General features: G+C 43.2%; 1 protein-coding gene across 7 annotated transcripts in view; it reads right to left on the reverse strand.

Annotated features, from left to right (window-relative positions):
- Positions 1–23,060, reverse strand: part of LARGE1 (LARGE xylosyl- and glucuronyltransferase 1) — a 759,370-nt gene that overhangs the window by 487,743 nt on the left and 248,567 nt on the right. The window lies entirely within an intron of this gene.

A 23,060-nucleotide genomic window follows, 5' to 3' on the forward strand; every position in this document is an offset into this window, starting at 1 on the left:
GCGCTATGAAAACATGTATCTGCCATACTGTATTTGGTAAACAGCTTTACTAAATGTTGCCTACGAAGACTGGGAGTTCAATGTAGGCAAAGGCAGGTCTTACCTGTCTTTGTGGTTAACATGTCACAAGGTCTGAGAAATGCTGGAAGAGTGGATGCATGGTTCCATGCCAAGAATAAAATATTAAAAGCAACAAGGAAAAAAGAAGTAGAAGCATGACCCATCTCACGGTTTTCCCAGAAAAACAGTTAACCATTAAAGTGAGTGCCAGCAACACTCCATGTAGCAATCATACAACCCTGCAATAAAAACTGAGGCACGGCCGCGTGTGGTGGCTCATGCCTGTAATCCCAGCATTTTGGGAGGCCAAGGCGGGCAAATCACGAGGTCAGGAGATCGAGACCATCCTGGCCAAGCTAGTGAAACCCCGTCTCTACTAAAATACAAAAAGTTAGCCAGGCATGGTGGCATGCACCTGTATACAGTCCCAGCTACTCGTGAGGTTGAGGCAGGGGAATTGCTTGAACCCTGGAGGCAGGGGTTGCAGTAAGCCGAGATCGCACCACTGCATTCCAGCCTGGCGACAGAGCAAGACTCTGTCTCAAAACAAAAAACAAAAACAAAAACAACACAAAAAACTGAGGCACAGAGAGGATAAGCAGGTCTCTCAATTGATGCCACCACAATGGTGGTGTCAGAATTCGCACCCAGGTCTCTCTGATATCTGGGCCTGTACACTCTCCACTTCAATAAACTTTCATTATAGGCTATTCAGAGAGCTAACATTAAAAAAAAAAAAAAAAAAACACTTATTAGTATAAAAACCCCATCTCCCAAGGATACTTATATCACCATGTATAAAGTAGGCGCTCAAGGCATGCTTACTGTTCAGGAGTCCCAGTGGCACAAGGCATACCCAAAGCTATCACTTATTTCTGTTTCCACTCTGCAGAAATCCTGGGCTCCAGCTACATTTACAGCCACCTCAGGGGTTACCAAGCAAAAAAAGCATATCTCTAAAAAATCGTCCTCTCTCAGCTGCCTGTCAAAAAAAATTCCTCTTTTTCCATACTTCAAGTTTTTCCTTCCTGCCCAGACCCCTGAGCTTCAAAACTGTCCCAGAGAGTCTCTGTGACTCACAAACTTGAGGATCAAAGAATGTGATGAATTACACCCTGCAGGTCTCACTTGTGCTTGTGTAGGCCTCTGCCCAGGGCTTTTTGATGTATCTTTGGGCCTTAACAAATATGACTCATTTTTTTTCCTCTTAATCACCTCAGGGTTAAACGCCTAAGTGCCTGGTCTTCTCCTATCAATGCAACAAATATGACTCAATGAATTGCACTGCCTGGGACCACACATCAAAGGCCGATGCAGAATCGGTAGGGGACGTGAAATCACAGGTTGATTAGGGTTGCATTGTCACCGACTGGCCAATTACAAGCTTCAACCCAAGCTTTTGAAACCTGTCTCCCTGTTTGGTAAAACTGAGAATGAAAAAGAATAGGTAGCTATTAATAATTGCGTTTTCTCAACCAACATCGACCCTTTGAGCAGGTGTGGGTAAAGATGAACCTCTGGCTTCCTTGGCAGTTACACTTTCTGTAGTGTCTATCATGGATCTGCACCACGCTAGGTGGTTCATGCTGATAATGCCTTAGGTTGCTATCAGTACAATGAAGTAGTAATAGTTATCCCTATTACTGATGCAGAAACCAAGACTAAAGTTTAAACCGTGTTCCTATTATGTTGCAGTTTGACTGTAAACAAGGTTTCCTGGACTTTGAGCTCAGCTATGCTCCTGCATTTATGTGCTAAGTTAGAGGTAAAGACGCTCAGGAGACTGAGAGGGTCTTCCTTCTCAGGAAAGGATTTTGGAGCATTTGGGCAGAAATGCAGGAAGCTCAACAGGGTCTCAGGGTCTCTAGAAAATTAGCAAATGGGACCTGTGAGTTTCCTCTTTGGAGGAGTTACATCAGTGCTCTGAGCTTCGATTTTTTCTTCTGTGAAATGGGAACATAAAATGTTCCAGTAAGAGTGATGGGAGGCTTAAGCAAGATAACAAAATACAGAGCATGGTGTCCCTTATTGGGAGGCGCTTGGCATCACTGAGTTCCTGTGACCCTTTCTCAGTGAGGGAAGGTGATGTCATGGGTAAGATGAGTTGATGATGTAATTTAAGGTGTAAAGCACGCTGTATTTTCAGAACACAGAGTTGTTCTGTGTGTTGTATGGGGCAACAAGCAGTCAACAGACCTTGGCTTCCTTTGAGATATACTACAAGAGGAGGCACTGCTGAGCTTCCTGCCTTCATCCTTAGCCGGGTCATGGTTAATCCTTAAGAACATGGAGGAGCAAGCAAGCAGGCTTCACCAAAGAGGCCGGGTCACATTCTCTAGCCCCTCTCCTGAAAGTCCCATATTTTAAACATTTACGTAAATTACGATTGTCTGATTGTGGGCTTAAGAGAAATGCTATCGACATCCTGTGTCCATTTCTCCCCTGCTTTAGACCCCAAATGGTTTTAACCAAATTTAACTCTCAAAGACGTGCGGGGGTTTTCCCACTTTTAAAAGCCCTATAGATTTGTCACCAATGAAGCCACAACTAAATAATTAATGTCAGGTCTCAGAGGAACCAATGCTGAAAAAAGCTGTGCCCAACTCCTGGCATGGAGGAAGTGCTCAATTAATGGCAGAATTGTCGTTTCCGGTTTGTTTGTTTGTTTTAAAGGTCCATTATCTTGAGCCGGCCCCTTCCTTTTCCTCAAGCCAGTTTCGCCTTCTGAAAGGCGGGGCCCTGGAGATGTGATCCGAGTCCCCTCTCAGCTCTAACTCTCCGTAGCTGTGTGGTCCAGATGATCCCAACACCGCATGATCAGAAGTGAATAGTGGGCCCTGCTGCCTTGCCAGATTCACAGCTCATTCTCGTTTTATTCATCCTGACTTTTGCTTTTATTCCTGACTATTCCTTTTTCTGGCTCCTGATCTCTTTGCTCAGGCTTCTCCTGACTCTCTGGGAGCAGAAGGAGGAGACAGGGTCAGGGTAGTGAACAGCCAGCCTCCTTACGTTTCTCTGTTATGTTTTACAGGCACTGGTCCCTCCCAGGAACGCTCCTCAAGCTTTGTGTATAGGTCGTAGTTATACAGCCCATTACATACGATTTTATGGCTATGTAAACAACTGTGCCCACACTGGTATTTCTCAAACTACCAGTGGTGAAGACAGCAAGAGAGGCATGGAAGCACAAGGAGCTTGGGTGAAGAACCAGTTTTTCTCCCTCCCCCAGTCCATCCTGGATAAAAATTTGCCCCTAACACTCAAAGGTAAAACAGAGCTTGGCCCACGTGTAACTCATCACTAGAATTAAACAAACTGGTCTACACTACGTTAATCAAGACTATTGATCATACACTTGATGCTGGCCACAAAGTCCATTTGCTCTAGATGTTTCTAAAATGCTTAGTCTCAAGTTCCGTATGTATCTTGTTGCAGACCAGCAACAATTTGAGGATATGGTTAATTTTATGTGTCAACTCAACTGGGCCAGGTGGTACCCAAATATGTGATCAAACATCATTTTGGGTGTTTTTTTTTAAAGGTGTTTTTGGATGAGGTTAACATTTAAATTGGTAGACAGAGTAAAGCAGGTGTCCTCCCCTGGTGTGGGTTGGCTACCTCCCATTAGTTGAAGGCACGAGTAGAACAAAAATGCTGACCATCCTCCACATTCAAGAGAACTCATCTTGCCTGACAGCCACTGAATTGGGACATCATCTTTTTCTTGCCTTCAAACTCAAACTGAATCACCAGATCTTCCTGGGTCTCGAGCCTGCTGGAATTTGGACTGGAACTACACCATGAGATCTCCTGGTTCTCAGGCTTTTGGACTCAGACTAGAACTACACATCGGCTCTCCTGGGTCTCCAGCTTGCTGACTCAACCTGCAGATCTTGGAACTTGTCAGCTTCCATAATCATGCAAGCCAATTCCTTACAATAAACATAGCTGTATATGCACACTCTATTGGTTATGCTTCTCTAAAGAGCCCTGACAAATACAAGGATGAACAACAGCCTGCAGATCACACCTTGAGTGGCACCGCCCAATCTCCAGTCTCCATCCCCAGGTCCTGGCATGCTCCCTATACTTAACAAGCATTTGAGGAAGAGAGAAAGAGAAAAACTAACACCTATAACTTTTTGTTAAAAAATGGCATAAAATGCCTAGCACATCATAAACTATCAGTTATTTAAAAAGACATCTCATTATAATATTAAATGCTGGGGAAGAGGGAGAGAGAACTGAGAAAAGCAAACAAATCAAGTAGATAAGTAAGAGCATGGGATTTGGAGTAAGAAAGAGCTGAGCTTAAATTATGGTTCTTCAACTTACTAATAAATAACTTAGGCAAAATACTTAACTTTTCTGTGACTCAGTGTCTTATGTAAAATGAGGGACATGGGAGCATAAGCATGAGTGTGTGTGTGTGTGTGTGTGTGTGTGTACACACAAATATTACTTCATATCAGGCTTACACAGAGTAGATACTTGTATTAGTCAATTTTCACGCTGCTGATAAAGACATAGCCGAGACTGGGTAATTTATAACAAACAAGAGGTTTAATGGACTCACAGTTCCTCATGGTTTGGGAGGCCTCACAATTATGGTGGAAAGTGAGGGAAGAACAAAGGCACATCTTACATGGTGGCAGGCAAAAAGAGAATGAGAGTGAAGTGAAAGGGGTTTCCCTTATAAAACCATCAGATCTTGTGAGACTTATTCACTACCATGAGAACAGTATGAGGGAACCACCCCCATGATTCAATTATCTCCCACTGCATCCCTCCCACAACACGTGGGAATTATGGGAGCTACAATTCAAGATGAGATTTGGGTGGGGACACAGCCAAACCGTATCAATACTCAAACTCTCTGCTGTTCTCCCAGCCCAGCACTAAAGCTGCAGGCAGGGCACATAAAGGCAGAAGTGGATAGGATCCCTTACGTGTAAGTGCCTTTACCTTTGTTTCTCTATTACCTTTCCTTCCAGGTTTCTACTCTTTAGATATACACAGTCTATGTATGAACATGATGTATCGTTCTATCATGCAATACGTGTGTGTGTTGATCTGCGGTTCAGCCCACTTTCGGCTTAAAATGTCAAACAAGACATTATTCAAAAACTAAGCTGACAACATCATCCTCCTCCCTGCAAAACTTCTCAACAAACATGAATTTATCATCGACTCTGAATCTCTGAATCCACTTGAGATGAATGTTCTGAATTAAGAATCAAAACATCTAAGATTCAGAACAAAGAAAGTAAATTGAAAATCAACCTCCGTGCAGTGCAGTGACAGAGATTAGGGACTTACCATCCAAAATGTCCTAAGTGATGATCTCAATCAATCTGAATGTGCTGAGTATCTCTGGATCTCTCCAGAGTGCTGGCATCTGGTACTGCATGTGGGATCCACCACTTTGAAATGAATAGGACTGGGACTCATTAATGCAGGCAGGGCCAGGGTCTGGATGGGCCTCCCATGAAGGGGGCTCAGACCCTTTCAGGGGTGACAGACCCAGATCTCTCTAGTCTAGGAAAGCAAACTCTTGCGCTTAGTGCCAGATTTCAGGAAAGCTGTCCGGTTGCATCATCCTGCCCGTGATAAAGACACTACATCCCTAACCTTTATATGGCAAAATCTCCCTACGTACAATCTGTCACTAAAGCCTGCCAATTCTTTCTTCCTGATGTTTGAAGCACTTGCTCTTCCCATTTGATTTCAAACATCTCATCCGAAGCCAAGCCTCTTAATCTTATCCTAAAACAGGGGTCATCAAACTTTTTCTGTAAACATCCAGAGAGTCAATGTGCTTTACTTCACAGGCTATGCTATCTCTGCTTCAAGCACTCGACTGCCATTGTAGCATAAAAGCGGCCATAGAAATACATAACAAATGGCTGTGGCTGTGTTCCAGTCAAATTTTATTTCCAAACACAAGCAGAGGGTCAGATCAGGCATACTTTTTGGCCATAGATTATGGATCCTGTCCTAGAACATTGTGTGGGTCTCCTGGGCTAGTCCCCCTGCCTCCGATTTCTCCCTGTTCCTGTCAGCTCACTCGCAGGTGCCATGGATAACATTCTTCAATCCTATTTCCACCACGTTTGCAGTCTGATAATGCACAAAAACAACTCTATCTACTTCAAGGTCATCCATCAAATTCAACAAACACTCGGTCAGTTCCCCCTGAGTACATGTCCTTGGGTGCTGTGTCTGCATCGTCTCATTTTAATTTATGCAACGCTGTCATGAAGTGGGTGTTCTCACTATTTCCATTTGACTAATGAAAAAAAAAAAAAAAGAGAAACAGGCACATGATTTAACTAGTTCCATGTCATCCCAGCAACAATGCCAGAGAGAGAGTCTTGAACCCAGGTTCACTGGCTCCAGATAAATGGCTCTTTCCGCACCAAACTGGAATGTCTCCTGTTCAACACTCTCCGAACAAGTCCAGCCTAATTTGTGGTTGCGGTTGTTGTTTCTGCTTCATTCCCTGGTCCCTCAGGCCAGTGGTTCTCAATCTGGGCTTCCACTAAAAAACTTAGGAAACAATATGAATGTGCACAGGTCCCAACCTAGATGAATTCATATAGCATCTCTGGAGGTGGGGGTCTAGTTATCAGCATTTAAAAAAATTTTTTAATTTAATTTTAAGGTCTGGGATACATGTGCAGGACGTGCAGGTTTGTTACATGGTAAACATGTGCCACAGTGGTTTGCTGCACAGATCAACCCATCACTTAGCTATTAAGCCCAGCATCCATTAGCTACTCTTCCTGATGCTCTCCCTCCCCTGCCAACTCCCCAACAGGCCCCAGTGTGTGTTGTTCCCCCACTTGTGTCCATGTGCTCATTGTTCAGCTTCCACTTATGAGTGAGAACATGCGGTTTTTGGTTTTCTGTTCCTGTGTTACTCTGCTGAGGATAATGGCTTCCAGCTTCATCCATGTCCATGCAAAGGACACTGTCTCATTCCTTTTTATGGCTGCATAGTATTCCATGGTGTATATGTACCATATTTTCTTTATTGAATCTATCACTGATGGGCACCTGGGTTGATTCCAGTCTTTGCTATTGGGAATAGTGCTGCAATAAACATATGTGTGCATGTATCTTTGTAACAGAATGATTTATATTCCTTTGGGTTTTCAGCATTTTTAAAAACAGCCACTCCCATGGGATTCTCATGTGTAATGAAGGTTGAGAAATGCTGGCTGAGGCATTTCCCCAGACTCTCAGGAAGTCTTAGCATTGCCACACTTAATTATAGTATTGCTCTGACCCTGCACTCCATTTCCCTTACACAAGCCTCTACTGTATTCTCTCAGCAGCTTCCATCATGTGACCCAGACCCACATGATTTCCTGGTATTGTAGCTCCTCCAAGCATAGGGCCTGCTTTGCTCCTTGGCATCGCCCTGCTTCCTGGAAGACAGTCTCCTTCAAAAGCAGTTCCGTTCTAGCCCAGCTGCCTGACTATCCAGCTTCTCTGGTTTCTGGTTCCTTTCTCTTGACCAATCACAGGTCACCTTATTCCAATATATGTTTCAATTTTTCATTTTCCGTATGAGACTATATTCATTTAGCAATTTGTAATTTTTGTTAGAAAATGCCCTCCTTTTAATTAACATAAAGATTTCACACCCTCATTCAATGCCAAATATCTAATATGATTTGATATTTCCAAGTAAATTAAATATTGCAGCCAGTCATTTTAGAAAAATTTAGAAAACTCAGTTTGATCTTAAAAGTTAATTTTGATCATGAGATGTCCACAGGAGAGCTGAGTCTGCCAACGTGTCATCAGCTTTTCTTTTCTAGGCAGTTTATAAGTCACAGCAAGACACAGGTCCAGGATGAGCCATTTTCTTAAGTTTCAAAAGCATGGAATCAGATTTGCTGTGGGAAGGAAAATGGCAATGATGACACACAAAGGCTGCTCGCTTTTTATGAGGTACACAGGGAATGTTTTGCCCCAAAATTCCCCTAAGTGATTTTCTGGAAGTTATCCTTGGCAACCAAAGCAAACTTGAGTTCCAGCAAAGGCCCTGGAGACAAATCTTCTGACAAAGATGGAAGAACAGTTAAAAAAAAAAAAAAAAAAGGAGAGTTCCTCACTAGCTTCTAAAAAGAATTTGCAACCACAGTGCCAGGGAAAGAGGCCTGGATTCACTGCACCATAATAGGCTGAATGAGATCTGACTTTTGTCTTCCATAAAATCATTTCCAAGAACCTTAGCCTAAAGAGCTTCATTAAGTCAAGAAAATGACATTTTTAGCACCAATTTGCTGTACCTATACCTGGGTTTAGACTATAAATGCTTGAAGTGTGTTCTAACGAGCAATGATACTAGTTTTTGTCTTTTGAAACTTCAGGTTCAATGATTTCAAAGCTTCAAATGTTTTGTTGTGTGTGTGTGTTTGTTTTTGTTTTTTTTTTTGCCAAATATGCTAAGTTTTGAAAGTTGGAGGCAGTTGGTCTTTGAACTGCTGTTACCATGGTGGGGCAACCATGTCTTCCTGCTTCTATAACTGGCCCGTCATATACCCAAGGAGTCTGAGTATGGACAAAAGGGCTTTGTTAGTAGCATTCAAATCGTCACCAAACAAGGCCAAAAACGATAATGTATTTAGTGCTCTGTTTCCTAGAAAAATGGAAGGACTTGACAGCAGAGTGAAGGTCTTCTCTTAGATCACCAGGTGGTTAGAAAACCGTCATTGGAGGGTAATGATAACAGTGTATACTAGAAAAGGTGAATAGATATTCACCACAAATCCTGACAATTGATCTGTGTGTGAGAGCACAATAAATTCACATTCCAGTCATCTTTGAAGAGCCTCTGCCCCCGGTTAGCCCCTAAACTTCAATCACTTTTTACACAGCCTCGAAGACATCACCAGCGTCAGTGACGGTCTCCAATGGTTGAGTCTGAGAAAGCATCCTTTCTCCTTCCCCAGCTTCTTGAGTCCTATTTCATACACATGCAATAGTTGGACACAATCCCCTTTGTTGGTAGATTCATCAAAACTAAAAGCTAAACAACCATAACGATTTTATCCTTTGCAAAGCATCAACTGAGTGTCCTCAATGTGGCTATTTACTATAAAATCACATGCAGAAATACTATAGGATTTCTTAATTTTCTCTTTAGCAGCGCTCGAGATGAAAGATTTCATAAGTGTTTTTTCCACTGATTTAATTTTTTAAAACCTTTGCAATAAATGTGTTATTTGATATGAAATATTCATAGCCCTTATAAAATCCCACTAAAATGTTCCAAGAGTGAGGCGAATCACACGTGCTAAGAATCATATTTTACAGTAAAAATTTTTAATGAGGTTTGATTTTTTTTTGTAGCTAAAATCTTGTTCAAATCAGAAGACCCACATGGGATGATTTTTTAGCAAAGATTTTTAATTTTATTTTGCATTCATCATACTGAGTATGTTGAAAACTATCCTTTTCTCACTTTGTGAATCTATACTTGCTGTAAGCCTCAAACTGTCATTCTTGTTGGCCATATTTATTTACCAAAAAAGGTTCTGTGATTTTTTTTTTTTTTTGAGCCAGGGTCTCGCTCTGTTGCCCAGGCTGGAGTACAGGGGCTCAGTCTTGGCTCACTGCAACCTCCACCTCCCAGGTTCAAGCGATTCCCTTGCCTCAGCCTCCCAAGTAGCTGGGATTACAGGCACGCCACCACGCTTGGCTAATTTTTGTATTTTTAGTAGAGACGGGGTTTCACCATGTTGGCCAGCCTGTTCTCGAACTCCTGACCTCAAGTGATCCATCTGCCTCAGCCTCCCAAAGTGCTGGGATTACAGATGTGAGCTTCTGCACCTGGCATTTCTGTGATTTTTTTTTTTTTAATGAGGAGCACTGACAATAATGTCTGGTTTGGGTTACAGAGGATGAAAGATTTCAATGGCAAACAGCAGCTATTTGAGGACGCCAGACAAATCAGCAAAGCCCTGACCCCATTCATTCCTGCTCCTTGGGCTTCTGTGCCCCTCCTGCTTCACTTGAGAGGAGAAATATCCAAGTGAAATTCAGATCTACAGAGAACAGTTAGGGACTCTCATCAAAAAGGATCCAACAGAATGATGACCGTACATCATGAGTGTGTCTTTAATTGGACTGCATCAGAATTGAACTATGGTGTTCTGCTGTCCTCGGGAGGGAGGGGGACTACCAGATAACCCACTCAGACTTTGATATCCTTCTCTGTATTTGGAAGACAGTTGTTCCATGAATGTCTTGGGACTGTAAGAAGAAAACTGAATGTGAAACATGACTAAAAGTCTACAGCAGGGGTGTCCAATCTTTTGGCTTCCCTAGGCCACACTGGAAGAAGAAGAATTGTCTTGGGCCACACATAAAAAAACACTAAGGACAGCTTAGGAGCCAAAAAAAAAAAAAGGAAAAGAATCTCATAGTGTTTTCAAAGTGGCCAAATTTGTGTTGGGCCACATTCAAAGCTGTCCATAGGTTGGATAAGCCTGGTCCAGAGAGTGTTCTTTAGGCTATGCGTCAGGGAGAGTGGTCAGTTTGCCTATCTGACCACTGCCCCTGAAATGGTGCACCTGCCAAACCTGAGCAAAAGTTCTCTTCCCTTATACTGCATGTAAGCAAGATCAACATGGGAGGAAAGGCCCTGCCCCATCTTTTCAGGAGCTCCAGCATCATTGAGGATGGACTTGACTTGCACCATATTCTCGGGGCCCTCTGACATACCCCATCTCCTCTACAGTCAACTGGCTTTGAGACAAATAACCGCCCTTCATCCAAACTCCCCACCCCTTGCCTAGCCTTCTATGGAGACCACCTGCTATGCAAGCCACACTTCACCAGAAGTGTCCAACTCTGGCCTGCAGTGTTCACTCTTCGATAGTGGAACCAGATGAGAGACAGAAATGATGGGGCTGGTAAAAAGAGGAATAGAAAGAGCTAGTTATCAAAGATAAGGGGGACTCTGTACTTGTTAAAGTTAGCAGTGGCAACATAGCCATCCAACGGCATGAGTAGCTGCCATCCAGAATATTCTAACCCATTCCAAAAAAAAAAATGGAAGCAAGTACTTTTGTGAATGTCATTGATTCCTTCAATGGCATCCCCCTGCTGTAAACTGCCCCTTCACCTAAATCAGTGTTATCTTCCTCAGCTCCATTGTAAATTAAAAACAAGAGAAAACAAGCAAAAGCCGGGCTGGACATTCCTTTGCCTATAAGTGACTGTCCTCCTTTTTCCTATCTTCTTTTCCTTCTTCACAGTAGTGTCCAACCCCCCTTTATCAGTTTGACTTACATTAAAGTTATATTCCAATTCCCACAAGTATCTATATTAGAAAAAGAAATAAGAGGAGGAAAATGAAAAAAAAAATCACCTCTTTTTTCACCCTTTCCTGACAAATCCAAACCATCCCTTAGGAGAAAATCAGAATGAGGAATGAAGTTTTATCGAAACCGATCAGGGAGAGAGGGGAATAGAAGATTTCATCAGGAGTTCAGCTTGACAGAAATAACGCTTTATTGGGATGGGCACTTGGCAAAGATAACATGTTACCAAGAGCAAGATAGATGTTTGGGTAAAATCTTGTGTTAATACTTATTAAGGTCAAAACCCACCATCTCTACTTTTGACGGACGGGTATTTTCTTCCGAGTCCTACACCGGAGAGTTTTTATAAGGTGCTTCCAGCAGTCTTATAAAAGTAAGAAGAATAAAACTAAGAACCCTCAACTCAATACCACTATAAGGCAAAGTCAGGGTTTTCCTCTGCAAGTTGAGAGGAACGATGCGCTTGAGTGCAGGAAGCAACAGGCGCAGAGGACCAAGGGGAGGCCTATGATGGTGAAGCCTCCAGTACAGGATCCCAATTTCTGACCCCAAAAAGAAAAGCAGGACAGAGGCCCACCTGAGGGAATGATCTCAGAGACAGTGTCAGGATGGGGATGACGCGGCTGATTGGCCAAGAGGAGATCCTGGTTCAAGCCTTGCTAAACTTTCTGAAATTGCTGGTGAAATCTACTGCACTTTATACTTCCATCTTTTGGCTCTGAAGAGTCCTCAGTGGACCAACGATCTTCACCAACAAGGATTTCAGGAGCCCCTACATATACAAGCCCTGTGCCAAGTTCCTGAATGCAGGGCTGGCAGTTGGAATAAGCATTAAGAATGTTGTATTATTTCCTTTGCATGTTTTGTCATTTGGTGAATTACCATGGACCCTCCAATACCTGGCTCAATAATCTCTTCTAGGAACCCTTCTCCAATCTGCCCAGGGTGAGTTGGCTCCTTCTCTTCTTTCACCATCCTTGGATTTCCTACTACCTTCCACAACGTAGATAAGGTAGTGGCTCTCACCCCATGTGTAACAGCTCTTTATGCCACCTCCATTGTCTCAACACGTCAACTGAACACCTGTTCAGGGCAGGAGCCAGGCTGAATCACCTGTGCTTCCCAGTGCCTGGCACAACGTGTATACGCCGTGGCCATTCCTACACAGCCACAACACTGTGGAAGGAGATGATGACTTAGGAGTCCTTTCATGTCCCCACATCCAAACCACAGCCTTGGATTTCCACCTCCAAAACCTTCTGCTTCTTTTCTCAGCAAATGTCATCACTTTTGTTCCCCACTGCACAGGCCAAAAATCTAGGACTCACTCCTGAATTTCTTCCCTCATGTCCCACATGTATGTCATTAGCAATGTATTGCAATGTTGGTTTGATCTTAAAATATACCCTGGATACAAACACTTCCCCACAACCCCCACCACTATGACCCCAGTTCTGGGACCTTTTACCTGGACTCACTCAATAGCCACCTAACAGGCCACTCTGCCTCGCTCATTCTACTTGTCACTCACAGCCAGATGGCCTTTAAAAATGGCTATCAGGGCCGGGCACAGTGGCTCATGCCTGTGATCCCAGCACTTTGGGAGGCCAGTGTGGGCAGATCACAAGGTCAAGAGATCAAGACCATCCTGGCCAACATGGTGAAACCCCGTCTCTACTAAAATACAGAAATTAGCTAGGTATGGTGGCACATGCCTATAGTCTCAGCTACTCGGGAGGCTGCGGCAGAAGAAACGCTTGAACCCAAGAGGCGGAGGGTGAGCCAAGATTGCGCCACTGCACTCCTGCCTGGTGACAGAGCGAGACTCCATCTTAAAACAACAACAACAACAGCAACAACAACAAAAAAACTGGTTATCAGACCACATGTCTATCCTGTTCGAACCCAGGGCTTTGAACCTGCCTTCCCATCAAACTTAAAACAAAACTCAAATACCTTGCAGTGACTTACACATAAGGTCTCAACCACAGTTATCTTTCTGACGTCAAAATGCTCCTCTGCTCCCTGGGCACCAGCCATGCCGGCCTGGCATATGCTCCTGGGATACACAGCAAGCACTCTCCCACTCAGGGCCTCTACACTTGCTGTTGCCTCTTACCTTGTTCATTAGGAATCTGCTTAAATATAATACCATTCTTCAGAGCAGCATCTGTAAACCAACCTTTAAAACCCCATCCCTGCCCACCCTGAGGCCACAGTGTTTCTTTCACTCTGTCCCCTGGTTTATTCTTCTCCACTCCACACATCACAACACTCTCCTCAAGTATAAACTTATCTGTTTCCTTTTTATTTGCCTGTCTCCACCTCATGAACACAAGTTCAATGGTAGCAGAGTCTTCTGTGGATCTGTTTCAACAACAGTATCTCCAGGGTCTGGAACCAAGCACACAGTAAGCACTCAAAAGACACATCTTGAATACTAAATCAAGAATGCAGGTGAATACAAGCAACTTTTGCAACAGTTCAGTGATGAGAATCGGATTTCAAATGAGGATCAAGATTAGGGCTCCCTTACTGACCAGCCACTTCGGCTGGATGAATGTCATACATTATCTTATATAGTGATTTCAGTTCTCTGAAACGGGTTTATTGTCCCCATTTTAAAGAAGCAGAAACAGGGCTGCGCGCGGTGGCTCATACCTGTAATTCCAGCACTTTGGGAGGCTGAGGCAGGCAGATCATGAGGTCAGGAGATGGAGACCATCCTGGCTAACACAGCGAAATCTCATCTCTACTAAAAATACAAAAACTTAGCCGGGCATGGTGGTGGGCGCCTGTAGTCCCAGCTACTCAGGAGGCTGAGGCAGGAGAATGGTGTGAACCCAGGAGGCGGAGCTTGCAGTGAGCCGAGATCGCGCCACTGCACCCCAGCCTGGGCAACAGAGCAAGACCCCGTCTCAAGAAAAAAAAAAAAAAAAGCAGAAACAGAGGCTCACTGGGCTTAAGTAAAGTTTAAGTAACTTGCAAGATTTACTGCAAAAAGAAGTTAAAAAAAAAGATCAAATTGACTCCAAAAAAAACCTCGATTTTCATTTTACTTTCTGCATCTAAATATCTCTTTCCAGGAAATAAAGGTTGTACTTCTATACAACAAGCTGGGGATACCCTCTTGCAAGATGCCACTTGCAGGAAAGAGAAGCAGCAGCCTCGTTTCAACAAGATTCAGGAAAGTAAGGAACTTGGTGCAGAAAGATGAAAAACAAGAGAATCCAAATCATACCATTTTTAACAGTCTGCTGAACTCTACCAAGGCACAGCAAGAACAAGTGAGGCTGATAAAGCAGCCCAAGTATACTATTATTACACTCAGAGGGCAAGCATGGATGCAGAAGAAAGGAAAGAAGAATCAGAAAGAAGGCAATTTCCTGACATCTTAATCTGAACACCCTGGCTACCCTGCCTGGGTTGTTCTGTGTCCTTTCAAAAGGACACTGGCAGCTGCCTAAGCAGGAGAGCTACCGCAGAGAGTGCATGAGGCCATTATTTCTAGAGCTGTAAGCAATCCTGCTACTGCCAATAGAGACGGACCTATTCTGCCTTCTGTAGCCTACAAAACAGAAAGGAGGTGGGAGCAGGGAAGAGATGCACACATGATAATAAAAGGGGTCAGGAGGTCTCAGCTGCCAGGCTCAGGTCAGACAGGAGAAGTGACACACAGGAGGAATCAGAAATCTTTTTCTGCAACCGCCAGTGGATTCAGAGGCTGGTCTGAGGCAGCAGTCTCCAGGACGGCCTAGAAATGGTTAATTCACAGTTTCTCTACTGATGAGTAGCTTCAGCTGCTCATCAATAGAATCTCCAGCTGATAATTATTAAGTGAAACTTGGGGCTTGCATTTGCATATGTAAAGCACACTTCCCTCCAAAGCCACAATGGGAGTGAGAATGCACTTCCTGATTGTACAGCACTGGGGAGGCTTGGGTGGGTGGGGCTTCAGTCTGCTTTGCATGTGCTTCTCCACGCTAATCAAGCCAGATATTCAGCAGAAATAAACCCCACATCCCAAAATATGCCATTTGTCAAAATCCAGAGCTCACATAAGAGACCTCTCTCTCTCCAGATCCCAGAAGGCTGCATTCCACCACAATAAGCCTCTATAAGGGTTATAATTACTCAGCCCGGTGCATGCACCCACGTGCACACACCCTCGCATATACACACACCTGGGTTGTTTTGCTGGATGATGGGAGTGTTATATGAGTTTCTCCAGAAAGAAGGCTTCCATCCTTCTCACATATTCCTGACACTTTTTTTTTCCATCTTTGCACCTGTGGACTAAGAAGCGTCAGCCCCAAACAACAAGCCAGAAGGAAATGCAAACAGCATCAAATTCTAAGTATCTGATGGCTTATCTCTATCATGACGTTTATCTCAGTCTGTGAGGAAAGTCACTGAGCTCCTCCTCCTACAGGAAAGGATGCCTTAACAGAAAAGCCATCACTCCCAGGAGAAAAGCCAGGGACACTGGCCTTAGCCTGGCTTGAAAAAATCAGAGCCTTCTAAATACCAGTGTCAGCTGTAGGCACTACAACCTGATTGTAAGGAGAAAGCCACTGGGGCCAAGAAAAGGTGCCTAAAAGTATACTTAAAACATTCGAAAGACAGAAGCAGATAACAGGATTAATAACATAATATAAATTATTAACTCTGGGTCTCTTCGTCATTGGTTAAGATCATGATCCCCTGGTCCTCACTGTCATCTGTTAAATGGGGGTAAAAATAGGCATGCTCTTACACAGCACCATTAAGGCATGTATAAACTAGGAACACTTTAGTTTACCACATACAAACATGCATTTACTGGACAATTTTTGGATATGGGGCAAAGGCCTTTTCTATAAGGACATGCCCGCTGTCTGAAAATCCTACATTGCCTTCCTGGCATAAATCACAGACATTGCCACATACTTTTATCTTTTTTTTTCTTTTATAGTGTGGAGTAAACTTAAAAGATATGTGTAAACTAATCAGAGTACAGAATTCCTTTCCTATTTTTATCTTTTCCCCCATTTTTTAGTTGTCTTGCCAACATCTTATTTGACAGCTCTTCTTAAGGCAATTTGCTTTTAGGCTACTGTTCCAAAATACACAACTTATTATTTTTTATAGAAACATTCCTTCCTGCACTCATATTTCACTGCTTTATGGAATAATTAATTAAACTGTATTTGTTAATTATAGGTAAAGATATGCTATAATAAGCTTGATGAAACTGAGCACACAGTTTAACTGGTGCAATCAGCAATGCTAAACAGTACTAGAAAGTAAGCTGGTAGCTGGAGACTCCACATTCAGTGGGCAGTGAACACTCCTTTGCCAGAGGGAATGGAGGAATCCTTGCTTATTGGATGTGTTCTTCAGTGGAGATGAGTTAAGGATCTTCCACTGAGCACGTACCTTGTGATATTGTCGAATAAATGAGATGAAGCACTAGAGGCATTTAGCTGCCCCAGCTAAGTATGAGATAAGCGCTTGACAAAACTTATTATTTACCTTATTATATGGGTTAAGTCACTTTCCCTGTAAAGTATGAGTGCTTCTCTGAAATAAACTCCCATATGCTTCTGAGAAAAATAATACTCCTTTAGATCGGTGGAACTTGGAGACAGATTTTGGAGCATCTGAGGCTGTGCTAGTGCATTGATCTCTCATGTCCATTGATGCAGGTACAGAAGAGAGAATGATTGTGCCCACTCTACATAAGGCAGGTGAGACCCAGAGACTCACAGGCACTTGCCTAAGATCTACAGGAAGGTTGAAAGCAGGACCCCAGAGAGAATCAAATCCTTTCCTCTTTTGTTATTTCCCATTCCCTGAACCTGCTTTTAGTACACATTTCGCTGCTGCTTCTCACCTAACTTTGGAAGTAGTGTAAGTATGTAATGGCGTAAAAAGATGGATAGAAACAGATCCTCCCTCGCAATAATGGAAGGGCAAGAGAGGGTTAATTTGCAGCACTCACAAGGACCCTTAGGCAGACCTCTGTCCTTCGGCATGAAACATTTCAGCCAACCTTGAGTCTTAACACCTCAGGCTATGTTACTGGCATCTCCCAGGCCCATAGAGTGGCAGCAGAGTGGAGAAAAGGCTCCCCTTGCTTTGCAGCAACTGAGCCATTACAAAGGAGGACTCAGAAGAGTTACTAGCGATGTTGACTTTGGGGAAGTAATTTTATATCCCTCAGCCTCAATGAACTGGGAACATAGCTTTCCATCTATCTTTCAGGGCTGTTTTGAAAATGCATTTTTAAGCCTATGGGAAAGGCCTAGGGAAAACAGGAAATCTTAAGAGAATGGGACATGATGTTCTCCTTAAGTGGAGATGCACAGGACTTCACTGAGATTACTACTACTGTTATTATTGGCCAACATTCATGCACCATGCTCTTCAATTTAGTAATAAAAACAGCCATCTGTGGTAGATTATAACATTAGTATCCTCCTATTATAGGGATAAGGCAAAACTAAAGCAAAACAATGTCCACAGAGCTCAGAAAAGCCACTTGAGTTCTTTTGGTCTGGAGGAGGAAATGCACATCCCTCTTCCTTGATACTCATTGTTATCAGAAGGTTCCTGATGTTCTATTAGTTCCAGAAACAGAAATACCTGCTAGCTGAGGCCTGGGGAGACCTTTCCCACCTGCTGTGGGGTAAAGACCAAGATCTGCTCCCTGTGATTGGAGCTGCGCCAGAGTCCCCAAGCCTCCATCACCTCTAGATTAAATTACTGCAGCACATCTGTATTTTCTGTAATGCTGCAATATGCCAGGAGTTTGAGCCATCAGGCAACTTAATATATTTCCCTCTAAAGGAAAGAACAAATACATTTGAAGCAAGTTATACCTACAATTTCTCAACAGAGACATGCATGTGGGTCAATGTCTCACAACATGAATAAATGCAAAAGGCTCACATTGACCTGCACTGTTGTTGGTATTATAATTCATGAGGCCTTTTGCTATAACTAGGGAGTGCCGTTGTGTGTAACCAAAGAGGATGTGAGGTCGCAGGATGCAAGAGACACTGCATGTCCCCAAGGTCAGGATTTTACAAAAACTCTTCTCCCACAAATGAAAGGAGCCCTGCACTTGTCAACCTGTTTGTTTATTTGATTTTCTCCAGCCAACAAGCTCATTCTGATTAAGATCCAATAGTAGTTATTCACTCATTCATTCACTCATTAAATTCATACATTTATGAAATATCTGCAGTGTCACTATAGAGTCCCTTTCCCTATCAATCACTATAAAGCCTAGTAGAAGAAAAAAGATAAAATCACACTGCAAAGAGAAAAATAGCAGGGTGAAGGACAGAGTGTTGAAGTAGCATTTGGAAGCACCTCCCAGCTCAGTCTTAAAGATTAAGGGAAAAACTTCGAGGACTCATCACGTACACGTTGAGATTGGAAAGGTGAGCACCAAGACACTAGATTGAGAGACATGTTCAAGCAGAGGAAACGGCATATACAACATCTTAGAACCATGGTTCCCAAACTGTGTGCCAAGGTGCCCCAGGGTGCCAAAGTGGACCCATGGGGGCACTGCAGGATACTTTAAAACTTCTAGAGAAGTGCAGCAATTCTCAGCACATGCTGGACACAGCCTCAACTATTAGCTCGAGGTAGTTCACAGTTTCAACATTAGAATGCACTAATTCCTTTGGTGGCTGTATTTAAACACAGCTGAATTTTCAGAACTTGCTAGGATAAAAAGCAATAACTGCATGGAAATCAGTGTGCAACGCCTGTCCAATCTGATTCCAGAGTTTGAAAAATTGTACAGTGCCCAACAGGTCCATACATCCCATAAGCAAATAAATGTGGATAAGAGTGAAATAAGGGTATTTTTTCCTTCAATTTATATGTGTTCTTTTTTTCAGACAGCTACTAAGTTGTTAGGACATAAATGCTTAAAAACAAAATAGGTATTTCATTTTACCTACGGGTGCTGTGAAAAAATTACTGAGATGCCAAAGGCACCAAAAAATGAGAAAATGTGAGATCCTATGGTTGGAGATCAGAGGGAGTAGAGCTTCCAGTGAACATAAAATACTGTGATAGGACTCAAGCCCTGGTTGAAGTGGGGACCAGTGAAAGAAAATGCTGGAAAGACAAGTGGATCAGATTCCAGAGGGCCTTCTAGGCATGCCAAAAAACTTGGAACTTTATCCTGAGGCCAGGGGGAGCTAAAAAAGAGTTGTTCTCTAAACCTCCCTGCTGCAGGAAGTACACCACCACCTGAGTTTTACTGGATTTCCCCAGTTCCCAGAATGGCTACAGTTCACCATCTATCATGCAGATACCACACTGTTGAGTCCATACTGAGTGAGATGAAAGCCATCATGAGATGTCTAGAGAATGGCCTGTAATTACACCTAAACACTGAACCAAAGTAAATACTATACGTAAAGTGTAAAATGCTTTATGAAGAAAAGTTATTACCTAGCATTCACATATGTGTGTTTCACACTCTACAATTAGTCAATCTACAGCAAAGTTGAGTCCTGCCTCAAACCCTCAAGCTGTTAATGTCTCCTTTCCTGGTTCCATATTATTACCAAAGCTTATGCTAGGTAGAGCTAGAACCATTCATTCTCTAATCCCTAACACAACATTTGGCTATGAAGAGAAAGAGCTATATGGTGAAATCTGAAATGCTTAACTTCACGATGCAATATGTTCAGCATGCAGAATCAACGTTATGTTGTCCTTTCTCTTAAGCATCGTTTAAGATTTTTAACCCATCTATGCCTAGTGTTCCATTATTGGAACACTAAGCATGTGGGAGTTATTGATATCCTACCGTTCAAGGTCATCGCCAAGGTCTGATTGCAAAAATTCAAAAAATTGCAACCTCCAGCATAAATGGATTAAGAATGGTGGCCATTCTTGTCTGTATGTGTGATATACTTGACAATAAAGAATACTGACAATTCATCTCCTAAAACATTTTACATGAAGATGTTTTACCTTTCCAATGTTATGTTTAGGAGACATTTCTTACCACACATAAAAAATATTTATCAATCTTAAGCTACACTTGCTCTATCAGCCAATTTATCAGGCAGTTCCAAAAGTTAGGAAACAGCTACATATTAGGTAATAAAAAAATCATCATGTACACCCCTGGGTTTTAGAAAGAAGAAGACCTACGAAGAAAGATGTTATAAAGCCTGTCCCAGATAAGCATAGAAGAGGAGACAGGTACCCACGTGTCTCTCACGCTCTTTCTTACACTAGACGGAGAATGGTCAGAGGACCAGAGACTTTGGCCACTCACAACACCTCCCTCACAAAAACCGACAATTGCAGCAAGAAAAGCTATCCCATCTATTAACCCTTCCACCTCATTCCTGAGGTTTCAGTGAAGAGTGAGCTCTAGCAGAGCAACAAGCCTAACCTCTTGCCTCCACTTCCTTCCTAGGGAAGAGGAGTGACATCTGATTGCCAAGTCGGTGAGAAAGACTTTCCTGATTCCATGCTCAGCCAGCCCTGCTCTCCTGTTCTTCCAGGGTCTGTCTGCCTGTAGACAGTATGTGCCATGTGTTCCTAGGAGAGGACTTGATACTGTTTGCTATGCTCCTGACCAATTTGGGTGAGGAAGTAAGTCTATCTGGTTGAGACACATTCTTTACATTGTTGGAACAAAAAGTAATATTTTGATCTCTTTCTGCCTGGTCCTGTGTCTCTCAGTCTGTTCTCATTGCTGACATGTAAAAATTCAATGCTAGAAATAAGCTTAAGAACCAAAGGAGTTGGTAGAGAAGTAGATTTAAAATACTCCAAATCATTTGCATTTCATAAATATCTATACGGCACCTATTATGTGCAAGACAATATGCCAGGTGCTGAAGACAGTTGGTGAAGAAGGCAGACATGGTCTCTACCTGTGTGTTCTTTACAGCTCATCAGGAGGACAATCGATGGCCTAAATAATTATTTAGTTACACTGTGATAAGTTCAGGGTACTCTGAGAGATTGTATCAAGATGCTTTGTGTTGGTCGGGTGTAGTGGCTCACACCTGTAATCCCAGCACTTTGGGAGGCTGAGGCAAGCAGATCACGAGGTCAGGAGTTTGAGACCAGCCTGGCCAACATGGTGAAACCCTGTCTCTACTAAAAATACAAAAAAATTAGCCAGGCATGGTGGCGGGCGCCTGTAATCCCAGCTACTCGGGAGTCTGAAGCAGGAGAATTGCTTGAACCTGAGAGACGGAGGTTGCAGGGAGCAGAGATCATGCCACTGCACTCCAGCCTAGACAACAAGAGTGAAAACTCTGTCTCAAAAAAAATTCTCTGTGTTGGTAAATGGCCCCACCAGTTGAATAAGCCTGACCCACAACCTCCCTTGACGCTGTACTCTTCCATGCTGCCAAGTGCACCACAGCTAATTCATCCCATCTCACCTCTCAGATCCATCTCCACCCACAACTCCACATCCCAAACTCTCAGCAGGTCTCTCTGTCAGACAGCTGCAACAGCTTGCCAGCTGATCCCCTTGCATCCATTCTTGTCAAAAAAATTATTAATCGTGGTAAAATATTATGTATATTTTACGTATTACGTATAACTTTATGTTACGTACATAAAGTTGACCATCTTTACCATTTGAAGTGTACAGCTCAGTAGCATGAAGCACATTTACACTGCTGTGCAGCCATCATCACTATCCATCTCCAGAACTTTTTCATCTTGTAAAACACAAACTCCAGACCCATGAAATAACTCCCCATTCTTTTTTATTTTTATTTTTATTTTGAGACAGAGTCTTGCTCTGTCGCCCAGGCTGGAGTGCAGTGGCGCAACCTCGGCTCACTGCAGCCTCTGCTTCCTGGGTTCTAGGACTCTCCTGCCTCAGCCTCCTGGGTTACACGACCATGCCCAGCTAATTTTGTGTGTTGTGTGTGTATTTTTAGTAGATACGGGGTTTCGCCATGTTGGCCAGGCTGGTCTTGAACTCCTGACCTCATGTGATCCACCTGCCTGGGTTACACGACCACGCCCAGCTAATTTTGTGTGTTGTGTATTTTTAGTAGAGACGGGGTTTCGCCATGTTGGCCAGGCTGGTCTTGAACTCCCGACCTCATGTGATCCACCTGCCTCAGCCTCCCAAAGTGCTGGGATTACAGGTGTGAGCCACTGCGCCCCGCTAATTTTTTTTATTTTTAGTAGAGACGGGGTTTCGCCATGTTGGCCATACTGGTCTCGAGCTCCGATCTCATGTGATCTACCCGCCTTGGCCTCCCAAAGTGCTGGGATTATAGGTGTGAGCCACCACACCCAGCCAACTTCCCATTCTTCCCTCCCCCAAGCCCCTGGTGGCCACCATTCCACTTTCTGTTGCTCTGACTTTGACAACTCTAGGAACCTCACATAAATAGAATCATATAGTCTTTACTTGTTTATTACTGGCTTATTTCACCTACTATCATGTCCTTAACTGGAATCCACTCTTGCCTCCCAATCTATTCTCTGCACAGCGGGAGCTGTTCAAAATGCCAGTCTGATCTTGTCAGCCCTCCATGCAGCTTTAGTTTCTCAAAAGACTAAGGCGAAACTCTTTTGCATGACTCAAGGCTGTGCATGCTCAGCCGACAGTGACTTCCCAGCATGGCACTCCCACTCTCAGTGCCCCAGGTA

The sequence above is a fragment of the Gorilla gorilla genome, chromosome 23, assembly GCF_029281585.2.
Source record: "Gorilla gorilla gorilla isolate KB3781 chromosome 23, NHGRI_mGorGor1-v2.1_pri, whole genome shotgun sequence".
Lineage (NCBI taxonomy): Eukaryota > Metazoa > Chordata > Mammalia > Primates > Hominidae > Gorilla > Gorilla gorilla.